The sequence below is a fragment of the Eucyclogobius newberryi genome, unplaced genomic scaffold (assembly GCF_026437365.1).
Source record: "Eucyclogobius newberryi isolate DKJ021-1_F unplaced genomic scaffold, fEucNew1.0.hap1 SCAF_123, whole genome shotgun sequence".
Lineage (NCBI taxonomy): Eukaryota > Metazoa > Chordata > Actinopteri > Gobiiformes > Gobiidae > Eucyclogobius > Eucyclogobius newberryi.
In genome coordinates this window covers 16,061-35,907 of record NW_027315750.1, presented here as the reverse complement: position 1 = coordinate 35,907, position 19,847 = coordinate 16,061, and the positions used below count along the sequence as shown (strand labels likewise).

General features: G+C 54.6%; 6 non-coding genes across 6 annotated transcripts; all 6 read left to right on the top strand.

The window, feature by feature from the left end:
- Nucleotides 1-347: 347 nt before the first annotated feature.
- Nucleotides 348-457, top strand: trnal-caa (transfer RNA leucine (anticodon CAA)). Its single transcript has 2 exons — nucleotides 348-385; nucleotides 419-457. It is a non-coding gene; the product is annotated as a tRNA-Leu (tRNA).
- Nucleotides 458-1,935: 1,478 nt separating this feature from the next.
- Nucleotides 1,936-2,026, top strand: trnar-ucu (transfer RNA arginine (anticodon UCU)). Its single transcript is given in 2 exon segments — nucleotides 1,936-1,972; nucleotides 1,991-2,026. It is a non-coding gene; the product is annotated as a tRNA-Arg (tRNA).
- Nucleotides 2,027-2,604: 578 nt separating this feature from the next.
- trnat-agu (transfer RNA threonine (anticodon AGU)) lies at nucleotides 2,605-2,678 on the top strand. The gene has a single exon. It is a non-coding gene; the product is annotated as a tRNA-Thr (tRNA).
- Nucleotides 2,679-3,915: 1,237 nt separating this feature from the next.
- trnar-ucu (transfer RNA arginine (anticodon UCU)) lies at nucleotides 3,916-4,006 on the top strand. The gene is given in 2 exon segments: nucleotides 3,916-3,952; nucleotides 3,971-4,006. It is a non-coding gene; the product is annotated as a tRNA-Arg (tRNA).
- Nucleotides 4,007-4,584: 578 nt separating this feature from the next.
- trnat-agu (transfer RNA threonine (anticodon AGU)) lies at nucleotides 4,585-4,658 on the top strand. Its single transcript has one exon. It is a non-coding gene; the product is annotated as a tRNA-Thr (tRNA).
- A 1,237-nt stretch (nucleotides 4,659-5,895) lies between these two features.
- trnar-ucu (transfer RNA arginine (anticodon UCU)) lies at nucleotides 5,896-5,986 on the top strand. The gene is given in 2 exon segments: nucleotides 5,896-5,932; nucleotides 5,951-5,986. It is a non-coding gene; the product is annotated as a tRNA-Arg (tRNA).
- The last annotated feature ends 13,861 nt before the right edge of the window (nucleotides 5,987-19,847 follow it).

Genomic DNA, 19,847 nt, shown 5'->3' with positions numbered 1-19,847 from the left:
TAAACTGAATACCTGTAGTTTGAGACCCTACACAAGGATGTGAATAGCCTGTTGGCTCCTGCTTCACTAAAGGTTCTATATCCATTCACTACACAGCTTTCTTGGATGCACTACTGCTGTTACGGCTCTCGACTGACATCTCAATTGCAATAGACTTTAAAAAGAAGCATTAGCTTGATGTGGACTTTTAAAGGACGCAGTAGTTTGATGTGACAACAACCACATCAAACTCCTTTAAAAAGAGACAGCAGTTTGATGTGTTTTTTTACCAAAGTATAGGTACGGTCATTTGTGCTACTGTAATAACGGATCTGATTCTGTATACTCACAGTTCACACAAATAAAGTGTCAGGATGGCCGAGCGGTCTAAGGCGCCAGACTCAAGGTAAACTCCTTCCTCGCCACAGGGGATTCTGTTCTCTGAATGGCGGCGTGGGTTCAAATCCCACTCCTGACAAAAAAAAAATATTTCCTTTGGAAAGGAAGCCATTTTTACATCCTAAATTACAAGCACATATGTGTGACAATGGACTGAAAACTTGTCGTATTGGCTTAAGATTTCAAATGAAGTGTTACTTCCGATGATGAATTGTGATGTGATGGCCAATCTACTACGTAGATGCTGTACTGTCAAACCATTGAGTACATTCAAAGTGAACTGTATCATATGTCTTATACTGTAATTGTGACCACTCACTGAGAAATTAAAGTGATTAATTTACCAGACTTAGAACTGAAAAATTCTGGGTTTTCTGAAAGAGCTCTTTTACATTTTTTAATTAGAGATTGAAAAGTATCCCTGAATAAACAGAGTAAATGCACTCTTTTCACTCCTTGTTTCTCAGTTTGATGGTAAGGATTGATTGATTGATGTAGACCGTTTTTGGATGACTGTTTTGCTTTTGTGAAAAAGGGGAATCAGACAAAAGTTGCAAAGGCATTCAAAGGCTGTGAGTTCGAGACCCACCAGAGTCACTGCTGTAACCCCTGTTATCTACATTGGTAAATAGGAAAGCCTGCTTGTGTTATTAACTGATGAAAGGAACTGCTAAATTTGGTTCAATTACCACAGAATCCCAGTGTGCTATAGGCTGGCCACTGCTTGGTAGGAGTTTCCCGTACGTGAGTGACTGTTCCTTCCTTCCTTCACGTCCCGCTCAACCTCGTCTTCTTCTAAAGAGTTTGGCGCTGTCCTCAGAAGCTTTGGTCTTACTCAGCACCTGAGTGGCCCCACCAAGGGCAAAGGGCACACTCTGGACCTGCTAATGACAAAGCGGGTTAATATTTCAAATTACAGTGTGGTAAATGTTACTTTGATGGTTTCTGTATTTCTCCAGGTGCAATGAGTTTGCAGTCTTCTTTGCAAGACTCAGTTCAGAACATTAAAAATACCATTATTTGCAGATAACAAGCACGCAGCCAGCTAGACAACTGGAGTTAACCCATTTTGCATTTGTGGCTGACAAAACTTTCCAAGAGATCACCACAAGTCTGAGTTCCACTACATGCTGCCTTTATGCATTGCCTACTAGATTTTTAAAGTCTATGGTGAGCAGTCTGTTGGCTCCAATCAATCAAAAAGTCAACATGTTGCTTGGATCTGGAATTTTCCCAAGATCCTTAAAACTGCAGTCATTAAGCCTGTCTTAAAGAAGAGCAGTCTTGATGCCACAGTGCTAAATAATTACCGGCCCATCTCAAACCTACTACTACTCAGTTGTCCATTCAAGCATGCAAATTATTTACAACGACAGAAAATGCGCTGCTGTTACAAATTGGAATAAGATGGAAAATTATCCCTGCACACACAGATTAACTGCACTCTTTTCACTTTTTGATTCTCAGTTTGTTGGCAAGGAATGACTGATGTGGACCCATTTTGGATGAAAACCGTGTTTTGCGTTTGTGGAAATGAGCATCATGGAAGGATGTATGGGCTCTGTGGCGCAATGGATAGCGCATTGGACTTCTAGGCATAATTTGCAAGGGTATTCAAAGGTTGTGGGTTCGAGTCCCACCAGAGTCGCTAATGGTGAGAGAACATACTAGTTTTTTTACAATGGAAAATCTGCTCGCTTTACTATCTGATGAAAGGCACTGCTGAACGAGGTTCAATTGCCAAGTGTGCTTGAAAAAGTAAGCAAATACATCGGCATTATGTCAAATAACATTATCTTGCAATTTTTCCTCAATATCCAGATTAACTGCAGTATATTGAGTGCGCAATAAATTGGCGAGAGTCGATTGATTGAAAGACTTCCAGTTTTTTTATAGCTACATTGGTACAGGGGATTTAGCTCAAAGGTAGAAAGATTGATGCCCTCGCTCTCCATTAAACACAGTTGATTGGACAGGGGCTGAACTTTCGAATGTTGCTGGCTCTCTTTAAAAAAAAAGATATTGCGGCTTGTCGACTCGCAAATATTTTATTGAGCGGGCTGTTTGTCTCTGTGGCGCAATTGGCCAGTGCGCTCGGCTGTTAACCGGGAGGTTGGTGGTTCGAGCCCACCCAGGGATGATTGGAAGAGGTATAGCAGGCAAAATCTATGAGGTAATATTGGTCACTGAATATCTAGCTGAAACAGGTTGGAGCAGTTTTTAAGAGGCGCTGTGGCTTAGATGGTCAAAGTGCCTGTCTAGTAAACAGGAGATCCTGGGTTCAAATCCCAGCAGTGCCTTCATGATAGCCTTTTAAGCAAATCAGTTGTTTACATGTACAGAAAAACTTATCACTGAAAGAGCTCTTTTACATTTTTTAATTAGAGATTGAAAAGTATCCCTGAATAAACAGAGTAAATGCACTCTTTTCACTCCTTGTTTCTCAGTTTGATGGTAAGGATTGATTGATTGATGTAGACCGTTTTTGGATGACTGTTTTGCTTTTGTGAAAAAGGGGAATCAGACAAAAGTTGCAAAGGCATTCAAAGGCTGTGAGTTCGAGACCCACCAGAGTCACTGCTGTAACCCCTGTTATCTACATTGGTAAATAGGAAAGCCTGCTTGTGTTATTAACTGATGAAAGGAACTGCTAAATTTGGTTCAATTACCACAGAATCCCAGTGTGCTATAGGCTGGCCACTGCTTGGTAGGAGTTTCCCGTACGTGAGTGACTGTTCCTTCCTTCCTTCACGTCCCGCTCAACCTCGTCTTCTTCTAAAGAGTTTGGCGCTGTCCTCAGAAGCTTTGGTCTTACTCAGCACCTGAGTGGCCCCACCAAGGGCAAAGGGCACACTCTGGACCTGCTAATGACAAAGCGGGTTAATATTTCAAATTACAGTGTGGTAAATGTTACTTTGATGGTTTCTGTATTTCTCCAGGTGCAATGAGTTTGCAGTCTTCTTTGCAAGACTCAGTTCAGAACATTAAAAATACCATTATTTGCAGATAACAAGCACGCAGCCAGCTAGACAACTGGAGTTAACCCATTTTGCATTTGTGGCTGACAAAACTTTCCAAGAGATCACCACAAGTCTGAGTTCCACTACATGCTGCCTTTATGCATTGCCTACTAGATTTTTAAAGTCTATGGTGAGCAGTCTGTTGGCTCCAATCAATCAAAAAGTCAACATGTTGCTTGGATCTGGAATTTTCCCAAGATCCTTAAAACTGCAGTCATTAAGCCTGTCTTAAAGAAGAGCAGTCTTGATGCCACAGTGCTAAATAATTACCGGCCCATCTCAAACCTACTACTACTCAGTTGTCCATTCAAGCATGCAAATTATTTACAACGACAGAAAATGCGCTGCTGTTACAAATTGGAATAAGATGGAAAAGTATCCCTGCACACACAGATTAACTGCACTCTTTTCACTTTTTGATTCTCAGTTTGTTGGCAAGGAATGACTGATGTGGACCCATTTTGGATGAAAACCGTGTTTTGCGTTTGTGGAAATGAGCATCATGGAAGGATGTATGGGCTCTGTGGCGCAATGGATAGCGCATTGGACTTCTAGGCATAATTTGCAAGGGTATTCAAAGGTTGTGGGTTCGAGTCCCACCAGAGTCGCTAATGGTGAGAGAACATACTAGTTTTTTTACAATGGAAAATCTGCTCGCTTTACTATCTGATGAAAGGCACTGCTGAACGAGGTTCAATTGCCAAGTGTGCTTGAAAAAGTAAGCAAATACATCGGCATTATGTCAAATAACATTATCTTGCAATTTTTCCTCAATATCCAGATTAACTGCAGTATATTGAGTGCGCAATAAATTGGCGAGAGTCGATTGATTGAAAGACTTCCAGTTTTTTTATAGCTACATTGGTACAGGGGATTTAGCTCAAAGGTAGAAAGATTGATGCCCTCGCTCTCCATTAAACACAGTTGATTGGACAGGGGCTGAACTTTCGAATGTTGCTGGCTCTCTTTAAAAAAAAAGATATTTCGGCTTGTCGACTCGCAAATATTTTATGGAGCGGGCTGTTTGTCTCTGTGGTTGAATTGGCCAGCGCGCTCGGCTGTTAACCAGGAGGTTGGTGGTTCGAGCCCACCCAGGGACGATTGGAAGAGGTATAGCAGGCAAAATCTATGAGGTAATATTGGTCACTGAATATCTAGCTGAAACAGGTTGGAGTAGCTTTTAAGAGGCGCTGTGGCTTAGATGGTCAAAGTGCCTGTCTAGTAAACAGGAGATCCTGGGTTCAAATCCCAGCAGTGCCTTCATGACAGCCTTTCAAGCAAATCAGTTGTTTACATGTACAGAAAAACTTATCACTGAAAGAGCTCTTTTACATTTTTTAATTAGAGATTGAAAAGTATCCCTGAATAAACAGAGTAAATGCACTCTTTTCACTCCTTGTTTCTCAGTTTGATGGTAAGGATTGATTGATTGATGTAGACCGTTTTTGGATGACTGTTTTGCTTTTGTGAAAAAGGGGAATCAGACAAAAGTTGCAAAGGCATTCAAAGGCTGTGAGTTCGAGACCCACCAGAGTCACTGTTGTAACCCCTGTTATCTACATTGGTAAATAGGAAAGCCTGCTTGTGTTATTAACTGATGAAAGGAACTGCTGAATTTGGTTCAAATACCACAGAATCCCAGTGTGCTATAGGCTGGCCACTGCTTGGTAGGAGTTTCCCGTACGTGAGTGACTGTTCCCTCCTTCCTTCACGTCCCGCTCAACCTCGTCTTCTTCTAAAGAGTTTGGCGCTGTCCTCAGAAGCTTTGGTCTTACTCAGCACCTGAGTGGCCCCACCAAGGGCAAAGGGCACACTCTGGACCTGCTAATGACAAAGCGGGTTAATATTTCAAATTACAGTGTGGTAAATGTTACTTTGATGGTTTCTGTATTTCTCCAGGTGCAATGAGTTTGCAGTCTTCTTTGCAAGACTCAGTTCAGAACATTAAAAATACCATTATTTGCAGATAACAAGCACGCAGCCAGCTAGACAACTGGAGTTAACCCATTTTGCATTTGTGGCTGACAAAACTTTCCAAGAGATCACCACAAGTCTGAGTTCCACTACATGCTGCCTTTATGCATTGCCTACTAGATTTTTAAAGTCTATGGTGAGCAGTCTGTTGGCTCCAATCAATCAAAAAGTCAACATGTTGCTTGGATCTGGAATTTTCCCAAGATCCTTAAAACTGCAGTCATTAAGCCTGTCTTAAAGAAGAGCAGTCTTGATGCCACAGTGCTAAATAATTACCGGCCCATCTCAAACCTACTACTACTCAGTTGTCCATTCAAGCATGCAAATCATTTACAACGACAGAAAATGCGCTGCTGTTACAAATTGGAATAAGATGGAAAAGTATCCCTGCACACACAGATTAACTGCACTCTTTTCACTTTTTGATTCTCAGTTTGTTGGCAAGGAATGACTGATGTGGACCCATTTTGGATGAAAACCGTGTTTTGCGTTTGTGGAAATGAGCATCATGGAAGGATGTATGGGCTCTGTGGCGCAATGGATAGCGCATTGGACTTCTAGGCGTAATTTGTAAGGGCATTCAAAGGTTGTGGGTTCGAGTCCCACCAGAGTCGCTAATGGTGAGAGAACATACTACTTTTTTTACAATGGAAAATCTGCTCGCTTTACTATTTGATGAAAGGCACTGCTGAACGAGGTTCAATTGCCAAGTGTGCTTGAAAAAGTAAGCAAATACATCGGCATTATGTCAAATAACATTATCTTGCAATTTTTCCTCAATATCCAGATTAACTGCAGGATATTGAGTGCGCAATAAATTGGCGAGAGTCGATTGATTGAAAGACTTCCAGTTTTTTTATAGCTACATTGGTACAGGGGATTTAGCTCAAAGGTAGAAAGATTGATGCCCTCGCTCTCCATTAAACACAGTTGATTGGACAGGGGCTGAACTTTCGAATGTTGCTGGCTCTCTTTAAAAAAAAAGATATTGCGGCTTGTCGACTCGCAAATATTTTATTGAGCGGGCTGTTTGTCTCTGTGGCGCAATTGGCCAGCGCGCTCGGCTGTTATCCGGGAGGTTGGTCGTTCGAGCCCACCCAGGGACGATTGGAAGAGGTATAGCAGGCAAAATCTATGAGGTAATATTGGACACTGAATATCTAGCTGAAACAGGTTGGAGTAGCTTCTAACCCTTTAAGCGCCAAAGTCGCAGAAATGCAACTTTACCGTACAAGGAAATTAATGAAATAATAGTAGAAAATGAATCACTTCAGTCATTGGTCGGTTCGGTGCAACTTCCCTTTATTAGCCAGGTATGATCCAGGGCAGATCCGGTAAGGAAAAAAATGGCTGGAGGAAGTACACGTGGCATGCAATTTACAGCAGATTCTGACTCTGAAGGGTATTATCTCCCCGAGAGTGACGATGGATTTCCAAGTGGAGATGAAGGGACTTCGAAACAACGGACAGGTGCAAAGGACAGACGGAGGCGAGGAACCAGTGGAACCAGTGGCTGCAGTAAAACTTGCCCGGTGGATGAGAGCTGGGACATGCTGAGAGAGGTCGAGGTATTTGAGGCATGGATCAAACCTTTTGAAGACCCAGTTGGCTACACAGGAGAGATGGATCTGACGGATGCTAATCCATTTGATATTCTGTCACTCTTTCTGACCGATCAGTTTTGGACTTTCATTACTGATGAAACAAATAGATATGCACATCAGTGTATGGCACCTATGATTCTGAAGCCACATTCAAGATTTCTTGAGTGGTATGATGTATCAGTCACCGAAATGAAAGCTTTCTTCGCTTTGCATCTCTCCATGGGCCTTGTTGAGAAACCTGAAATCGAGGATTACTGGGGAACATTTTGGCTTACACAAACGCCTGGATTTGGAAATGTAATGTCAAGAAACAGATTTGAAATCATTCTTTCGTTCTTTCATTTTGTCAACAATAATGATTATGTGAGAACAGGCGAGCCCGGGCACGATAAACTGTTCAAAGTCCGCCCAATAATAGATTTGATTATTCCCAAATTTGCAGCAGTTTACAGTCCAATCAAGGAGCTTTCTTTAGATGAAATGACAATAGCTTTCAAGGGGAGATCTTCACTAAAATGTTACTCTCCGAATAAACCTGACAAATATGGCTATAGAGTGTATGCCCTGAGTGAAAGCTGTTCAGGGTATGTTTTGCGCTGGTCAATGCACACTGGACAGTACAAAAATAATGCAAGCAACATCAGTGCAACACACGCAGTTGTCCGTGAGTTGGTTTCTCCCTTTACGGGCAAAGGACACGAGATTTACATGGACAGTTACTATACCTCGCCTGTAATTGCAAATGAATTAGCAGATTTGGAAACTGGACTGTGTGGGACGGTAAGGATTACCAGGTTGGGGATGCCAAAATGCCTTGGTAAAAGTGTCTTACAGCTGAAAAAAGGAGATGACCCAGTTTTTTGCAGAAAGGGAAAACTCCTGGCTTGTGCTTGGCACGATACTAAACGTCTCACCATGTTGTCCACAGTCCATGGAAATGATTGTGTTCAGAGGAGGATCCGATCCAAGACAGATGACACTGGCTTCCGTGACATCAAAAGACCTGTATGTGTCGACCAGTACAACGCCTACATGGGTGGAGTGGACACTGCTGACCAGAGGATGAAGACATACCTCTTTCCACACAGGTCCCGGAAATGGTATCATCGCATATTCAATGCCATTATAAGCATAAGTATTGTCAACTCACACATCATATACACCAAATCCACTCCAGGCCCACACAAACCTTTAAAGGTTTACATTCAGAACATTATTGATGCATTACTGGCTGATCACTCCAAAAAACAAGAAAGGCGCTCAAGACCGGAAAGTGAAATGCCACAGAGACTCACAGAGCGTCATTGGCTTTGTCAAGCAGAGGGACGTCCAGACTGCGCCGTGTGCTCTGACCGCTCTCGTACCAAAGGCAGGCGGCAAACAAAGTACAGGTGCCGTCAGTGTGGCGTTGGCCTCTGTGCGGTTCCATGCAACGAGAGATACCATACGCTAAAAAACTTTAAATGCTGTCATTTGGATATGTAAAAGTGCAGGGTACCTTGACCCTGGATGGACATCTTTTCTGTGATGGCTCTCTCCTTTCTTCACTGCTTTCTCCACAACCTGCCTGGCACCAATGATGGATGTATAAGTTGGAAAAATAAAAAAAATGAAAAAAATACATAATAAAAACCGTGTTTGTCATCATTTGGTCAGAACTTGTAATCAGGGCCCGAGTTTGAAGATGTGAGAAAAAGGGGTGAAAATGGGTTAAAATGTGAAAAAACACCAAAATGAGCAAAATGAAATAATCCCCCATCATCAGTGCACAGTTTGCCCCCAGAAAAGCACTCCCCTGGGGCCTGGAGGTGATCTGACCACCAGAATATAGTACCATATACCCCTGCTGGACTTAGAAAAAAAACCGAGCTTCCAGCCAATAGTACACTATACCCGAGGGACTCTGTCGTTTTTCGGCAATAGTACACTATACCCGAGGGACTCTGTCGTTTTTCGGCAATAGTACACTATACCCGAGGGACTCTGTCGTTTTTCGGCAATAGTACACTATACCCGAGGGACTCTGTCGTTTTTCGGCAATAGTACACTATACCCGAGGGACTCTGTCGTTTTTCGGCAATAGTACACTATACCCGAGCGACTCTGTCGTTTTTCCGGGCCGTAGTATGAAGTTGTGAGCAAAAGGGGTGAAAATGGGTTAAAATGTGAAAAAACACCAAAATGAGCAAAATGAAATAATCCCCCATCATCAGTGCACTGTTTGCCCCCAGAAAAGCACTCCCCTGGGGCCTGGAGGTGATCTGACCATCATAGTATAGCACCATATGCCCCTGAGGGACTTAGAGTAAAAACCGAAATAGTACACTATACCTGAAAAGACTCTGTCATTTTTCGGCAATAGTACACTATACCCGAGCGACTCTGTCGTTTTTCCGGGCCGTAGTATGAAGTTGTGAGCAAAAGGGGTGAAAATGGGTTAAAATGTGAAAAAACACCAAAATGAGCAAAATGAAATAATCCCCCATCATCAGTGCACTGTTTGCCCCCAGAAAAGCACTCCCCTGGGGCCTGGAGGTGATCTGACCATCATAGTATAGCACCATATGCCCCTGAGGGACTTAGAGTAAAAACCGAAATAGTACACTATACCTGAAAAGACTCTGTCATTTTTCGGCAATAGTACACTATACCCGAGCGACTCTGTCGTTTTTTCGGGCCGTAGTATGAAGTTGTGAGCAAAAGGGGTGAAAATGGGTTAAAATGTGAAAAAACACCAAAATGAGCAAAATGAAATAATCCCCCATCATCAGTGCACTGTTTGCCCCCAGAAAAGCACTCCCCTGGGGCCTGGAGGTGATCTGACCATCAGAGTATAGCACCATATGCCCCTGAGGGACTTAGAGTAAAAACCGAAATAGTACACTATACCTAAAGACTCTGTCGTTTTTCGGCAATAGTACACTATATACCGTTGGACTTAGTCGTTTTTTGGGCTCGTGGGAATAAGCGTTCAGCTCAAGATTCCCGGGCTAAATCACGCTGCTCCCGAGAAATTCTTACGCTGCTCTCACGCGGAATGTGCAAAATGGTAATGCTGGGAGGGAGGGGCGGGCGGTTTTTGAGAATGACGTTTTTCGCAATCGAAACAGGTACATTTCCTGGTTGTGCGGCTACCGGGCAAGGAGCTCGTTTGACGGGCACACGAGAACCGCGATCGATGGGCCCCGTTCTGGTTTTATCCAGCTTCCAAGGCTCCTTCACAGCCGTAATGTCAAGTCATGGTTCGGAGGTGCGGAGGTGAGCGTCGGATCACGGAGCCTCTGAATGGAGCCCCGCGCTCCGCGCTCCTCCGGGCTCTAAGCGCCGCTCAGACCCGGCATGAGAGGGTCTATTTTCGGCTTGATTTTACCAGACTCCCGGGCACTTCCAGAAGCTTCCTGTTTGCTCTGATTGCTCGGGGCAGAGCATGGTGTCACGCTGACCACGGGCTGTACGCGGAGGTGAGAGCTGGTTGTAAGGCGGATCACGGAGGCTCTGAATGGAGCCCCGCGCTCCGCGCTCCTCCGGGCTCTAAGCGCCGCTCAGACCCGGCATGAGAGGGTCTATTTTCGGCTTGATTTTACCAGACTCCCGGGCACTTCCAGAAGCTTCCTGTTTGCTCTGATTGCTCGGGGCAGAGCACGGTGTCACGCTGACCACGGGCTGTACGCGGAGGTGACCCGCTCCGTGATCTTAGCGCCGCCCAGACCCAGGGCCATCCACCCCGCACACGGCCAGACTTTGCCCGGCCAGGGAGCACCTTCTGCGGGTCGGAGGCTCCGGGTCGGAGCCCCTGGAGCCTGGAGCCCTCACCGGGCCCCGAACTCGGCTGCCGGAGGCAGTGCAGTGCCTCATGGATAAAAGGCACCCAGCCGTCCAACTCGCGTGAGGCGGAGCAGGGATCATCCATGAATCAACCATGAAAATGGTACAAATCATGGTTCTATGTATACCAGACAAAGAGCTTGGTCTATTGGCACTCAAGACCCGCCATCGTAGGGCCCCGTTCTGGTTTTATCCAGCTTCGAAGGCTCCTGCGCACTGCGGGTTTGTTTACATTTTGCGGCTGTGGTTTGCTCCGGCTAACCTCACGCCGGACACGTTGGAAGCGAGGCCGAGACAGAGGTCCCACCAGGCGCGGGGCTTCAGTCTGACTGGCTTCCCCCGCGCCTGGCCCCTTGTCTCCGGAGATGGGACCGTCACTCACCCCCGCACTGAAGGACGCGCGGCTTGAAGGATGATGGCTGCGCTTAGCCCCTGTGCCAGGGGCTCTGAGCCAGTCCCCTTCAGCCTCAACGCGTCCGGTGGGAACACAGTCCAGGCCCTCTGTCACTCACCCCCGCACTGAAGGACGCGCGGCTTGAAGGATGATGGCTGTGCTTAGCCCCTGTGCCAGGGGCTCTGAGCCAGTCCCCTTCAGCCTCAACGCGTCCGGTGGGAACACAGTCCGGGTCCACTGTCACTCACCCCTGCGCAGAAGGACGCGCGGCTTGGAGGATGATGGCTGCGCTTAGCCCCTGGCACAGGGGCTCTGCACCAGTCCCCTTCAGCCTCAACGCGTCCGGTGGAACAACAGTCCAGGCCCACTGTCACTCACCCCCGCACTGAAGGACGCGCGGCTTGGAGGATGATGGCTGCGCTTAGCCCCTGTTACAGGGGCTCTGCGCCAGTCTCCTTCAGCCTCAACGCGTCCGACGGAACCACAGTCCGAGCCCATTGTCACTCACCCCCGCGCAGCAGGAGGCGCGGCTTGAAGGATGATGGCTGCGCTTAGCCCCTGGGCCCAAGGGCTCTGCGCCAGTCCCCTTCAGCCTCAACGTGTCCGATGGCTCTGCGCGGGGCGGGGGGCAGGGCCGGCGCATATTTTTGGTCCGACTCCGGTCCCTTCCTCGTCTCTGAGTTTGTCAAATGCAGCGCCTGTCCAGGGCTCACTTTGCTATCAACTGGCTGGTCACCGCCATCGTAGGGCCCCGTTCTGGTTTCATCCAGCTTCGAAGGCTCCTGCGCACTGCGGGGTTGTTGGCATTTGTGGTCCTGATTTGCGCTGGCTCACCCTTACGCTGGACACAGCGCCAGATGATATATTTGGTCCGACTCCGGTCCCTTCCTCGTCTCTGAGTTTGTCAAATGCAGCGCCTGTCCAGGGCTCACTTTGCTATCAACTGGCTGGTCACCGCCATCGTAGGGCCCCGTTCTGGTTTCATCCAGCTTCGAAGGCTCCTGCACACTGCGGGGTTGTTGGCATTTGTGGTCCTGATTTGCGCTGGCTCACCCTTACGCTGGACACAGCGCCAGATGATATATTTGGTCCGACTCCGGTCCCTTCCTCGTCTCTGAGTTTGTCAAATGCAGCGCCTGTCCAGGGCTCACTTTGCTATCAACTGGCTGGTCACCGCCATCGTAGGGCCCCGTTCTGGTTTCATCCAGCTTCGAAGGCTCCTGCGCACTGCGGGGTTGTTGGCATTTGTGGTCCTGATTTGCGCTGGCTCACCCTTACGCTGGACACAGCGCCAGATGATATATTTGGTCCGACTCCGGTCCCTTCCTCGTCTCTGAGTTTGTCAAATGCAGCGCCTGTCCAGGGCTCACTTTGCTATCAACTGGCTGGTCACCGCCATCGTAGGGCCCCGTTCTGGTTTCATCCAGCTTCGAAGGCTCCTGCGCACTGCGGGGTTGTTGGCATTTGTGGTCCTGATTTGCGCTGGCTCACCCTTACGCTGGACACAGCGCCAGATGATATATTTGGTCCGACTCCGGTCCCTTCCTCGTCTCTGAGTTTGTCAAATGCAGCGCCTGTCCAGGGCTCACTTTGCTATCAACTGGCTGGTCACCGCCATCGTAGGGCCCCGTTCTGGTTTCATCCAGCTTCGAAGGCTCCTGCGCACTGCGGGGTTGTTGGCATTTGTGGTCCTGATTTGCGCTGGCTCACCCTTACGCTGGACACAGCGCCAGATGATATATTTGGTCCGACTCCGGTCCCTTCCTCGTCTCTGAGTTTGTCAAATGCAGCGCCTGTCCAGGGCTCACTTTGCTATCAACTGGCTGGTCACCGCCATCGTAGGGCCCCGTTCTGGTTTCATCCAGCTTCGAAGGCTCCTGCGCACTGCGGGGTTGTTGGCATTTGTGGTCCAGAGCCCCGGCTCTAAATTAAACCTGTTACCCTAGTAGGCCGGCCTCCGGGTCCCCCTCTCTTCTTCGGTTATGGAGTACATTGGGCGCGGGGGCAGCCAGTGGAGGGCAAGGGCCCTGCCTCCAAGTGTGGTGTAGGGGACAGGGGAGCCAGGGCCTTGGGGTCCTGGTGCTTTTTATCTTTTAAAGTGGCTCAGAGTACCAAGGGCACGGACTTCCAGGGGGCTGCACCAAGGGTGTGTAGCTCGTGTTGGGGTGCTTAAGTGTGGGTACCCGGGGACGAAAGGTGGGCCGGGGCCGGCGCGAGCCTCTGTGGTGAGTGCTGGGCCGTTCCCTTGGTACTCCAGTCGGAGTACTCCAGTCGGAGTACCAAGGGCACGGACTTCCATGGTATAGTACCAAGGGCACGGACCTCCAGGGGGCTGAAACAAGGGTGTGTAGCCCGTGTGGGGGTGCTTAAGTGTGGGTCCCCGGGTTCGAAGGGAGGGCCTGGTCCCCGGTGGTCATCCCCGGAGTCCCAGAGCCTGCAACCCGGGGAAGAGTGGCCCGTCCCCATACTGAGTTTGGGGGAATGCGGGGTGGCTCTGGAGGGGCTCCAGGGGTTCCAGGGGGTGCTCGGCGGAGGCCATGCCCAGCCAGAGTGGCCCTTCCCCGGGCAGAATCTGGGGAGAGTGGGGGGTGGCTCTGGAGGTGCTCCGGGGGCTCCAGGGGTTCCAGGGGGTGCTCAGTGGGGGCCATGCCCAGCCAGAGTTGCCCTTCCCCGGGGTGAGTCTGGAGGAGTGGGGGGTGGCTCTGGAGGGGCTCCAGGGGTTCCAGGGGGGTGCTCGGCGGAGGCCATGCCCAGCCAGAGTGGCCCTTCCCCGAGCATAGTCTGGGGAGAGTGGGGGGTGGCTCTGGAGGTGCTCCAGGGGTTCCAGGGGGTGCTCAGTGGGGGCCATGCACAGCCAGAGTGGCCCTTCCCCGGGGTGAGTCTGGAGGAGTGGGGGGTGGCTCTGGAGGGGCTCCAGGGGTTCCAGGGGGTGCTCGGCGGAGGCCATGCCCAGCCAGAGTGGCCCTTCCCCGGGCAGAGTCTGGAGGAGTGGGGGGTGGCTCTGGAGGTGCTCCGGGGGCTCCAGGGGTTCCAGGGGGTGCTCAGCGGAGGCCATGCCCAGCCAGAGTGGCCCTTCCCCGGGCAGAGTCTGGAGGAGTGGGGGGTGGCTCTGGAGGTGCTCCGGGGGCTCCAGGGGGTGCTCAGTGGAGGCCATGCCCAGCCAGAGTGGCCCTTCCCCGGGCAGAATCTGGGGAGAGTGGGGGGTGGCTCTGGAGGTGCTCCGGGGGCTCCAGGGGTTCCAGGGGGTGCTCAGTGGGGGCCATGCCCAGCCAGAGTGGCCCTTCCCCGGGGTGAGTCTGGAGGAGTGGGGGGTGGCTCTGGAGGTGCTCCGGGGGCTCCAGGGGGTGCTCAGTGGAGGCCATGCCCAGCCAGAGTGGCCCTTCCCCGGGCAGAGTCTGGAGGAGTGGGGGGTGGCTCTGGAGGTGCTCCGGGGGCTCCAGGGGTTCCAGGGGGTGCTCAGTGGGGGCCATGCCCAGCCAGAGTGGCCCTTCCCCGGGCAAAGTCTGGAGGAGTGGGGGGTGGCTCTGGAGGGGTTCCAGGGGGTGCTCGGCGGAGGCCATGCCCAGCCAGAGTGGCCCTTCCCCGGGCATAGTCTGGGGAGAGTGGGGGGTGGCTCTGGAGGTGCTCCGGGGGCTCCAGGGGGTGCTCAGTGGAGGCCATGCCCAGCCAGAGTGTCCCTTCCCCGGGCAGAGTCTGGAGGAGTGGGGGGTGGCTCTGGAGGTGCTCCGGGGGCTCCAGGGGTTCCAGGGGGTGCTCAGCGGAGGCCATGCCCAGCCAGAGTGTCCCTTCCCCGGGCAGAGTCTGGAGGAGTGGGGGGTGGCTCTGGAGGTGCTCCGGGGGCTCCAGGGGTTCCAGGGGGTGCTCAGCGGAGGCCATGCCCAGCCAGAGTGGCCCTTCCCCGGGCAGAGTCTGGAGGAGTGGGGGGTGGCTCTGGAGGTGCTCCGGGGGCTCAAGGGGGTGCTCAGTGGAGGCCATGCCCAGCCAGAGTGGCCCTTCCCCGGGGTGAGTCTGGAGGAGTGGGGGGTGGCTCTGGAGGTGCTCCGGGGGCTCCAGGGGGTCCTCAATGGAGGCCATGCCCAGCCAGAGTGGCCCTTCCCCGGGCAGAGTCTGGAGGAGTGGGGGGTGGCTCTGGAGGTGCTCAGGGGGCTCCAGGGGGTGCTCAGCGGAGGCCATGCCCAGCCAGAGTGTCCCTTCCCCGGGCAGAGTCTGGAGGAGTGGGGGGTGGCTCTGGAGGTGCTCCGGGGGCTCCAGGGGTTCCAGGGGGTGCTCAGTGGGGGCCATGCCCAGCCAGAGTGGCCCTTCCCCGGGCAGAGTCTGGAGGAGTGGGGGGTGGCTCTGAAGGTGCTCCGGGGGCTCAAGGGGGTGCTAAGTGGAGGTCATGCCCAGCCAGAGTGGCCCTTCCCCGGGCAGAATCTGGGGAGAGTGGGGGGTGGCTCTGGAGGTGCTCCGGGGGCTCCAGGGGGTGCTCAGTGGAGGCCATGCCCAGCCAGAGTGGCCCTTCCCCGGGGTGAGTCTGGAGGAGTGGGGGGTGGCTCTGGAGGTGCTCCGGGGGCTCCAGGGGGTGCTCAGTGGAGGCCATGCCCAGCCAGAGTGGCCCTTCCCTGGGCAGAGTCTGGAGGAGTGGGGGGTGGCTCTGGAGGTGCTCCGGGGGCTCCAGGGGTTCCAGGGGGTGCTCAGTGGGGGCCATGCCCAGCCAGAGTGGCCCTTCCCCGGGGTGAGTCTGGAGGAGTGGGGGGTGGCTCTGGAGGTGCCCCGGGGGCTCCAGGGGGTGCTCAGTGGAGGCCATGCCCAGCCAGAGTGTCCCTTCCCCGGGCAGAGTCTGGAGGAGTGGGGGGTGGCTCTGGAGGTGCTCCGGGGGCTCCAGGGGTTCCAGGGGGTGCTCAGTGGGGGCCATGCCCAGCCAGAGTGCCCCTTCCCCGGGCAAAGTCTGGAGGAGTGGGGGGTGGCTCTGGAGGGGTTCCAGGGGGTGCTGGGCGGAGGCCATGCCCAGCCAGAGTGGCCCTTCCCCGGGCATAGTCTGGGGAGAGTGGGGGGTGGCTCTGGAGGTGCTCCGGGGGCTCCAGGGGGTGCTCAGTGGAGGCCATGCCCAGCCAGAGTGTCCCTTTCCCGGGGAGAGTCTGGAAGAGTGGGGGGTGGCTCTGGAGGTGCTCCGGGGGCTCCAGGGGTTCCATGGGGTGCTCAGCGGAGGCCATGCCCAGCCAGAGTGTCCCTTCCCCGGGCAGAGTCTGGAGGAGTGGGGGGTGGCTCTGGAGGTGCTCCGGGGGCTCCAGGGGTTCCAGGGGGTGCTCAGCGGAGGCCATGCCCAGCCAGAGTGGCCCTTCCCCGGGCAGAGTCTGGAGGAGTGGGGGGTGGCTCTGGAGGTGCTCCGGGGGCTCCAGGGGGTGCTCAGTGGAGGCCATGCCCAGCCAGAGTGGCCCTTCCCCGGGCAGAGTCTGGAGGAGTGGGGGGTGGCTCTGGAGGTGCTCCGGGGGCTCCAGGGGGTGCTCAGTGGAGGCCATGCCCAGCCAGAGTGGCCCTTCCCCGGGCAGAATCTGGGGAGACTGGGGGGTGGCTCTGGAGGTGCTCCGGGAGCTCCAGGGGTTCCAGGGGGTGCTCAGTGGGGGCCATGCCCAGCCAGAGTGGCCCTTCCCCGGGGTGAGTCTGGAGGAGTGGGGGGTGGCTCTGGAGGTGCTCCGGGGGCTCCAGGGGGTGCTCAGTGGAGGCCATGCCCAGCCAGAGTGGCCCTTCCCCGGGCAGAGTCTGGAGGAGTGGGGGGTGGCTCTGGAGGTGCTCCGGGGGCTCCAGGGGTTCCAGGGGGTGCTCAGTGGGGGCCATGCCCAGCCAGAGTGGCCCTTCCCCGGGCAAAGTCTGGAGGAGTGGGGGGTGGCTCTGGAGGGGTTCCAGGGGGTGCTCGGCGGAGGCCATGCCCAGCCAGAGTGGCCCTTCCCCGGGCATAGTCTGGGGAGAGTGGGGGGTGGCTCTGGAGGTGCTCCGGGGGCTCCAGGGGGTGCTCAGTGGAGGCCATGCCCAGCCAGAGTGTCCCTTCCCCGGGCAGAGTCTGGAGGAGTGGGGGGTGGCTCTGGAGGTGCTCCGGGGGCTCAAGGGGGTGCTCAGTGGAGGCCATGCCCAGCCAGAGTGGCCCTTCCCCGGGCAGAGTCTGGAGGAGTGGGGGGTGGCTCTGGAGGTGCTCCGGGGGCTCCAGGGGTTCCAGGGGGTGCTCAGCGGAGGCCATGCCCAGCCAGAGTGGCCCTTCCCCGGGCAGAGTCTGGAGGAGTGGGGGGTGGCTCTGGAGGTGCTCCGGGGGCTCCAGGGGTTCCAGGGGGTGCTCAGCGGAGGCCATGCCCAGCCAGAGTGGCCCTTCCCCGGGCAGAGTCTGGAGGAGTGGGGGGTGGCTCTGGAGGTGCTCCGGGGGCTCCAGGGGTTCCAGGGGGTGCTCAGTGGGGGCCATGCCCAGCCAGAGTGGCCCTTCCCCGGGGTGAGTCTGGAGGAGTGGGGGGTGGCTCTGGAGGTGCTCCGGGGGCTCCAGGGGGTGCTCAGTGGAGGCCATGCCCAGCCAGAGTGTCCCTTCCCCGGGCAGAGTCTGGAGGAGTGGGGGGTGGCTCTGGAGGTGCTCCGGGGGCTCCAGGGGTTCCAGGGGGTGCTCAGTGGGGGCCATGCCCAGCCAGAGTGGCCCTTCCCCGGGCAAAGTCTGGAGGAGTGGGGGGTGGCTCTGGAGGGGTTCCAGGGGGTGCTCGGCGGAGGCCATGCCCAGCCAGAGTGGCCCTTCCCCGGGCATAGTCTGGGGAGAGTGGGGGGTGGCTCTGGAGGTGCTCCAGGGGTTCCAGGGGGTGCTCGGCGGAGGCCATGCCCAGCCAGAGTGGCCCTTCCCCGGGCAGAGTCTGGAGGAGTGGGGGGTGGCTCTTGAGGTGCTCCGGGGGCTCCAGGGGTTCCAGGGGGTGCTCAGCGGAGGCCATGCCCAGCCAGAGTGGCCCTTCCCCGGGCAGAGTCTGGAGGAGTGGGGGGTGGCTCTGGAGGTGCTCCGGGGGCTCCAGGGGGTGCTCAGTGGAGGCCATGCCCAGCCAGAGTGGCCCTTCCCCGGGCAGAATCTGGGGAGAGTGGGGGGTGGCTCTGGAGGTGCTCCGGGGGCTCCAGGGGTTCCAGGGGGTGCTCAGTGGGGGCCATGCCCAGCCAGAGTGGCTCTTCCCCGGGGTGAGTCTGGAGGAGTGGGGGGTGGCTCTGGAGGTGCTCCGGGGGCTCCAGGGGGTGCTCAGTGGAGGCCATGCCCAGCCAGAGTGGCCCTTCCCCGGGCAGAGTCTGGAGGAGTGGGGGGTGGCTCTGGAGGTGCTCCGGGGGCTCTAGGGGTTCCAGGGGGTGCTCAGTGGGGGCCATGCCCAGCCAGAGTGGCCCTTCCCCGGGCAAAGTCTGGAGGAGTGGGGGGTGGCTCTGGAGGGGTTCCAGGGGGTGCTCGGCGGAGGCCATGCCCAGCCAGAGTGGCCCTTCCCCGGGCATAGTCTGGGGAGAGTGGGGGGTGGCTCTGGAGGTGCTCTGGGGGCTCCAGGGGGTGCTCAGTGGAGGCCATGCCCAGCCTGAGTGGCCCTTCCCCGGGCAGAGTCTGGAGGAGTGGGGGGTGGCTCTGGAGGTGCTCCGGGGGCTCCAGGGGTTCCAGGGGGTGCTCAGTGGGGGCCATGCCCAGCCAGAGTGGCCCTTCCCCGGGCAAAGTCTGGCCGTGTGCGGGGTGGATGATCCCTGCTCCGCCTCACGCGAGTTCGAGACCGGCTGGGTGCCCTTTTATCCATGAGGCACTGCACTGCCTCCGGCAGCCGAGTTCGGGGCCCGGTGAGGGCTCCAGGCTCCAGGGGCTCCGACCCGGAGCCTCCGACCCGCAGAAGGTGCTCCCTGGCCGGGCAAAGTCTGGCCGTGTGCGGGGTGGATGATCCCTGCTCCGCCTCACGCGAGTTCGAGACCGGCTGGGTGCCCTTTTATCCATGAGGCACTGCACTGCCTCCGGCAGCCGAGTTCGGGGCCCGGTGAGGGCTCCAGGCTCCAGGGGCTCCGACCCGGAGCCTCCGACCCGCAGAAGGTGCTCCCTGGCCGGGCAAAGTCTGGCCGTGTGCGTGGTGGATGATCCCTGCTCCACCTCACGCGAGTTCGAGACCGGCTGGGTGCCCTTTTATCCATGAGGCACTGCACTGCCTCCGGCAGCCGAGTTCGGGGCCCGGTGAGGGCTCCAGGCTCCAGGGGCTCCGACCCGGAGCCTCCGACCCGCAGAAGGTGCTCCCTGGCTGGGCAAAGTCTGGCCGTGTGCGGGGTGGATGATCCCTGCTCTGCCTCACGCGAGTTCGAGACCGGCTGGGTGCCCTTTTATCCATGAGGCACTGCACTGCGTCCGGCAGCCGAGTTCGGGGCCCGGTGAGGGCTCCAGGCTCCAGGGGCTCCGACCCGGAGCCTCCGACCCGCAGAAGGTGCTCCCTGGCCGGGCAAAGTCTGGCCGTGAGCGGGGTGGATGATCCCTGCTCCGCCTCACGCGAGTTCGAGACCGGCTGGGTGCCCTTTTATCCAAGAATCAACTGGAGTGTGGAGCTTCTACGGGCCTCCAGGGGCACTGCCGACCCAGAGCTGTGCCCCGGCTTCAGTTCTCTGTATCTCAGGAAGTTTTTTATTTATACATTTATTTCATCCATAATCTCTGGCGCC